A 7260-nucleotide genomic window follows, 5' to 3' on the forward strand; every position below is an offset into this window, starting at 1 on the left:
AAAGCACTTTGTCTCGGACTCTGTCGCGCGCGTGCGTGCGCTCTTTTCTCTCTCTCTTTCTCTTTCTCTCTCTCTTTCTCTCTCTCTCTCTCTCTCTCTCTCTCTCTCTCACTCTCCTGCTATCTTCTAAATAAAATAGAGCTGTAACACTGATTTGCCTAAGAGCTGTAACATGATTTGTCCAAGACCTGAGAGCTGTCATGCACTGAGGGCTTTAATGTCCGTTGCTCCAAATCTTTGTTGTGACGAGACAAAGAAACGAGGAACATACACTCGCGTGACACTTTCAAGGAGCAAGTGTCTTTAAATTTCATGACTGCAGTCACCGGCAGCAGTGATTTTGGAGCCCATCAAAATCTCTCACTGCTTCCCCTTAGCCCCAACAAATATGCCATGAAGTGAGGAAGAAAGCCCTCCTCAGGAACAGTGCAAAGAAACAGAGGAAGAGAATAGAATGGAAAGACTAGAGATCTCTTCAAAAATTAGAGATATCAAGGGAACATTTCATGCAAAGATGAGCACAGTAAGGACAGAAATGGTATGGACCTAACAAAAGCAGAAAGTATTTAAAAGAGTGGCATGAATACACAGAATAAACTATACAAAAAAGATTTTCAGGACCCAGATAACCACAAAGGGTGTGATCACTCACCTAGAACCAGACATCCCGGAATGTGAACTCAAGCGGGCCTTAGGAAGCATCACTACAAACAAAGCTAGTAGAGGTGACGGAATTCCAGTTGAGCTATTTCAAATCCTAAAGATGATACTTTAAAGTGCTGTATTCAATATGCCAGCAAATTTGGAAAACAGCGGTGGCCACAGAACTGGAAAAGGTTAATTTTCACTCCAATCACAAAGAAAGGCAATGCCAAAGAATGTTCAAACTAATGCATGATTGCACTTATCTCACACGCTAGCAAAGTAATGCTCAAAGTCCTCCAAGCCAGGCTTCAACAGTATATGAACCATGAATACCCCAGATGTTCAAATTGGATTTAGAAAGGCAGAGGAACAGAGATCAAATTGCCACATCTGTAGGATCATCAAAAAAGCAAGAGAGTTTCAGAAAAACATCTACTTCTGCTTTATTGACTACACCAAACCCTTGACTGTGTGGATCACAATAAACTGTGGGAAATACTGAAAGAGATGGGAATACCAGACCACCTGACTTGCCTCTTGAGAAATCTGTATACAGGTCAGAAGCAACAGTTAGGACTGGACATAGAAAAACAAGCTGGTTCCACACTGAGAAACAAGTATGTCAAGGCTGTATATTGTTACCCAGCTTATTTAATTTCTATGCAGAGTACATCATGGGAAATGCCAGGCTGCATGAAGCACAAGCTGGAATCAAGACTGCCAGGAGAAATATCAATAACCTACATACGCAGATGACACCACCCTTGTGGCAGAAAGCGAAGAACTAAAGAGCCTCTTGATGAAAGTGAAAGAGGACAGTGAAAAAGTTGGCTTAAAATTCAACATTCAGAAAACTAAGATCCTAGCATTCAGTCCCATCACTTCATGGCAAATAGATGGGAAAACAATGGAAACAGTGACAGACTTTATTTTGGGGGGCTCCCAAATCACTGCAGATGGTGACTGCAGCCATGAAATTAAAAGATGCTTGCCTCCTTGGAAGAAAAGCTATGCCTCTGCATATTAAAAAGCAGAGAGATATTGCCAACAAAGATCTGTCTAGTCAAGGCTATGGTTTTTCCAGTAGTCATGTGTGGATGTGAGAGTTAGGACTATAAGAAAGCTGAGCACTGAAGAACTGATGTTTTGAACTGTGGTGTTGGAGAAGACTCTTGAGAGTCCCTTGGACTGCAAGGAGATCCAATCAGTCATTCCTAAAGGTAATCAGTCCTTATATTCATTGGAAGGACTGATGCTGAAGCTGAATCTCCAATACTTTGGCCATCTGATGTGAAGAACTGACCACTGGAAAAGACCCTGATTCTGGGAAAGACTGAAACAGGAGGAAAAGGGAATGACAGATGATGAGATGGTTGGATGGCATCACTGACGCAATGGACATGAGTTTGAGTAGACTTCAGGAGTTGGTGATGGACAGGGAAGCCTGGTGTGCTGGCAGTCCATGGGGTCACAAAGAGTTGGACATGACTTAGAAACTGAACTGAACTGAACCATATTTTCTGCATAGCAATCCCTCAACTGATCCCTAAGTCCCAACAAATTTTTAATTTATTTATTTATTTTTGGCTATGCTGGGTCTTCAATGGTGTGTGGGCTTTTCTCTACTTATGGTGAGCGGGGACAACCCTCTAGTTGCAGAGTGCAGGATTCCCTTGTTGAGGAGCATGGGCTCTAGGGAGCACAGGTTTCAGTAGTTGCATGCCCTGAGCTCTAGAGCACAGGTTCAATAGTTCTGGCACATGGGCTTATTTGCTCTGTGGCATGCCAGATTCTCTAGGATCAGGGAGCAAACCTGTGCCTCCTGCTTTGGCAGGTGAATTCCTGATCACTGAGCCACCAGGGAAGCCCAAGTCAGCTCTGAAAAATAGATTCATTAAATGAAATAACTGCCCATGGAGAAGTTGTATATCTGAGACTTTTGATATCCTCTTCCACATATTTCTTCAAGCCATATCAGCTATGGGCTGGTTTCAGGACCTAATGAAGCTCGGGTTCTTGATGGCTGAATGCAGAAAGAATTCAGTGAGAGATAAAGTGTGTCTCTTTTAGAAGTAGAAGTGGATTTATTTAGAACATACGCCACAGACAGAGTGCAGACTGTCACAAGAGGGCAAGTGTGGCCAGTGCCAATCACTTTTGAAACTTTTTCCTAATAGTTCACCTGAGCTTTGGACACTGGCCAAATCCACACCTTCCACTGCATCTTAGACTTGGGAATAGACTGCCTGTGTTCACCTAGATCTGAACCTACAACTTACAAGTTACTAGACCCTCAGAAGCCCAGGTGTTCCTTTTCTTTCGAAAGTGAAAGTGTTAGTCACTCTGTCCTATCTGACTCTTTGTGACCCCGTGAACTGTGGCCAGCCAGGCTCCTCTGTCCATGGAATTCTCCAGGCAAGAATACTGGCATGGGTATCCAATCTTTTCTCCAGGGAATCGTTCCCATCCAGGGATCAAACTCAACATTTCCCGCATTGCAGGCAGATTCTTTACTATCTGAGCCACCAGAAAAGTCCCAGGAATACTGGAATGGGTAGTTATTCCTTTCTCCAGGAGATCTTTCTCTTTAACTTTATAGCAATCTGCACACTCTGGGTTCTGAAAGTTTTACTCTGCTACCGGGGTCCTGTCCCAGTTGGATCCAGGGATTCCCTCAGGAGGACGGCATTGGTGAAAGAATAGCAAACAAAAGGGAGAGAAAGAGGCTTGATCTAACTGGTTTACATGGAAAGCCAATAAAATTCGTGACACCAAACTTGCTCTGACCACGGAGGCCACAGGCACCCTCTCGAATAGCTGAAGGTGCCCCCACCTTAGGCACCTTCTCAAGTAGGTCTTAGAAGCCTGGGCAGGTAAGTGGTCTCAGAGGGCCCCCACTCTCCAAATTAGTCATCCTGAAGGAAGAACAGAGAAGAAAAGGAGAGAAAGGGAAGCAAGAACGACTCGGGGAGACCAAGCCTGATGAGCAAGGCCCTTAGCTTTATTTTCAAAAGGAGTTTTTATACCTTAAGTTGTACATAGAGGATAATAGGGTTGCAGAGTCATGCAAAGTCAGCAGTCCTTGACCCTTATCGAGACCAGGCTTTCTTTTCTGTATACAAATGCTTTAGGTGATTTACATCATCTTCTGGCCAGGAGGTCTATTAACATTTTATGACTCTTTGTTTTGATAAAGGTTAGTTAACCAGAAAACTTATTTTCTCTAAAAGTAATTTTTCTAAAGTTTGGTGCCACGCTCCAAAACACTAAAGTTACATTCCTATAGGGCAAATGTGCAGTGGGCTGTAGCAAGGAAAGAATTTACTACCTCAAGGGTCTAAAGTTGTTAACACCAAGGCCACTAGTTATTTTTTCTATATACCAACTATATTAATTAATATACTCCCAGGGACACAGTGGGTAAGGGATATGGAAACTTGGCAGCAAGCATTAGCTCAATAATGAAATCTTCTACTAGTTCTATCCTAATAATTTTAACTCCCCAAGAAGCCCTGCATTGTTAGAATATCTTAAGCTTTCCGTGCCTCTTGTGGTTGGGAGGCTGTGAATAGTCACATGCATAGCTGTAAGAGTCCGAAAACCTGTCAGGCAAGTTAGAAAACTATCTAAGGGATTTGAATTGGAACACACCTATTGTACCCTGGAGAATTATTAACTAGAGCTCTAAGTTGATTTTCTTACAGAGAAAGGTGGTCGGGGATAGCCCCCCATAAATGTCAGAGGAGTTGGTAAAAGTCATGAAATAGTAAAACAGAATGATTCTGGTTTTTGGGTAGATGCTCAAGCAGATCCAGGGGGCCCCCTCGAGTCCTGACTCGCCTTGCCCATCAGGGCTCTCCCGCATGACCTTGTCATGGGTGGGAACTCCCGTACTGGCTCCCGGCACTCTGCAAATTCTAATGCTTATTGACCTTGAACACTTACTTTCTGAATGTTCGTTACCATTATATACTATACTAATGAAAACATTTATCATATTTTACAAGGTCCCTGGTCCACAGAATTATGAGAACTTTTCTAAAAATCACACACACACACACACACACACACACACACACACAAACACTTGTTGTGGAGTCAAGAAAGCCCCAGTGGCCCACCAACACCACCTTCTTATTTAAGTTTCATAAATCTGCCCTTTCTAATTCCAGCACTAGAGTTTGGGTGGCAGCTGAACAAGCTAGACAGGAAGGCTAGAGAAACTAGACACACTGAGGGAGGTGGTGAACATGAGGCAAATATTAGACTCAGTTCCAGCAGCAAGAAGATGAAGGAGTCCATCAAGGCAGAAAGGTCTCAAATAATAGGAGGGATAGCTACACAAGTAGCCAACATCAAGGAGGGCCCTTCATGAGGACACAGCAGAAAAATCTACAGAGAGTCTGATGGACATGCCCAGGAAGCAGAAACCAAAACAGGTAGATAGTTGGTATAGAAAGGACAGAATATAGTCCTTGGCAAACAGATCCAGTTTTAGATGGTAGAAAATATCTTCAAGGCAGAAGAACATTACCACCAAATCATGGTTAGAGTAGTCAATTGTTGTTGTTTAATCACTAAGTTGTGTCTGAATCTTTTGCTACCCCATGGACTGTAGCCCTCGAGGCTCCTCTGTCCACACATTTTGCAGGCAAGAATATTGAAGTGGGTGGCCATTGCCTTCTCCAGGAGATCTTCCTGACCTAGGGATTGAATCCACATCTCCTGCTTGGCAGGCAAACTTTTACCACTGAGTCAACAAGGAAGCCAAAGTACTCAGTTAAGCTACAGTTATAAATTGACTAAAGTAATCTACACAAGGTTAGATCCCATGGAGAGTGACTGCTTCTGGAGGCCAAGACTCTCAAAAACTGGAGAAATATGATGAGAGCAGAGGGGACAGCAGGCTCTGGGAAAGGGAGCATCTCTGAGTGTTTAGGACAATGAACAAGTATGAGAAAATGGAATTGTCTGTACAGGTAAATCATAAAATGGTTCCAGTTGCATTTTTGCCTCTTACTTAGTTATGCTTTTGCTTTGTCACCATTGGCTTTTTCAAGTGGGGAGCTCAAACACTGCCAAGTCCCATGAAGTTTGTATCTATTTATAACAACCCCCGGGCTGAGCCCAAAGTCATTCCCCTATAAATGCAGTACCAACAACCCTCACAGCCATCATTATATCTTGGGTATAGAAATAATCTTCCAAGATTCTGTCAACTCCCTCCAGATATTTTCTCTTGCTTCCTCAAAAGCTCTTTGACCTGTATCATATTCAATTGTTAAAATCTTTTCAAATCTTTTCTCTAATTGCTCTTTTGCACCAATTAGGTCAGGATTTTGCCTCTGAAATGTCCCAATATGTTTTTAAACCTGGAAGATCTTCTTGGTTTTTAAAAAAAGAAACATGTAAAGTTTCTTATCAAGTTATTTTCTCAGCAATAAAACTATATCTCCCCCCTCCCTTGTGGACAAAGGTCAACCAGATACATCCAGATATCTTTGCTAACTCATCAGTTGTAGCTGCGTTATTATTGCAATCATTCTTATGTAAGCAATAAAACTTTATAAGACTTGATTTCTCATTATCTAAAGTAAAACGTTTAAAGATCAACAATATACTGAAATGGAAGAAAAAAGAGAAGGACAGAGAGACAGGCACTTATTACACTCAGTAGAGAGTTCATAAAGAGGAAACAGAGATGAGAAAATCAGCAAACCTTGGGGACAATTTGAAGATTATTCTATATGACTTACTTTGAAAATAAAATAGAATGGTATATACAGTGAAATAAGGAAATATGAAATTCATTCATTCAATTGCTCATTTGTTGTAAATGTATTTACTAGGTTCTAACCCAGTCACATTGTGCAGGTCAGTATAAAGTAACAAAATTTTTTAAAGCTCGCAATCAAGGAAATTTTCTCCTGAGCATTAGGAGAGACAAATTATAGTCCCTTGATTTGATATGTGATGGAATTCTACTATTGGAAATAAATTTTCATGAGCTACTATGTAACTGGAGAAAGAATATATATATTTCAGCAGAAATGCCAAAAACTAAAATAGGAAAATTACACAGGACGTTTATACGTAAGCACAAGACATAGTCTTAAATCAGGGAAGCATAAGCAGTTGCCTTACCAAGGGAAACCAGGATTTAAAGCAAAAAATCTCAGAAATGTCTTTATCATTTTTTCCTTTTTGGAGCCCTCCATAAAGTTAAGTGGTAGAGAAACCAACCCCCATTCCTCTATAGCAGTAAGCAAACTCTCTCACCTGACCACCTTAGAATAATAGTGGGTTTGTGAGCATGCTAAGTCACTTCAGTTGTGTCCAACTCGGTGCAACCCTATGGACTGCAACCTGCCACACTTCTCTGTCCATGAGATACTCTCAGCAAGAATACTGGAGTGGGTTGCCATGCCCTCCTCCAGGGGATCTTCCCCACCCAGGGATCGAACCCATAGCTCTAATGTCTACCTACATTGGCACATGGGTTCTTTACTACTAGCACCACCTGGGAAGTCCAAGAGTGGGTTTACTTCATGTAAATTCCTGATATTTTTAATGGAATTTTTATGGTAGGACTTGCCTGTTACTTTTTGCCTTAGA

The sequence above is a fragment of the Bos indicus genome, chromosome 23, assembly GCF_029378745.1.
Source record: "Bos indicus isolate NIAB-ARS_2022 breed Sahiwal x Tharparkar chromosome 23, NIAB-ARS_B.indTharparkar_mat_pri_1.0, whole genome shotgun sequence".
Taxonomy (NCBI): Eukaryota; Metazoa; Chordata; class Mammalia; order Artiodactyla; family Bovidae; genus Bos; species Bos indicus.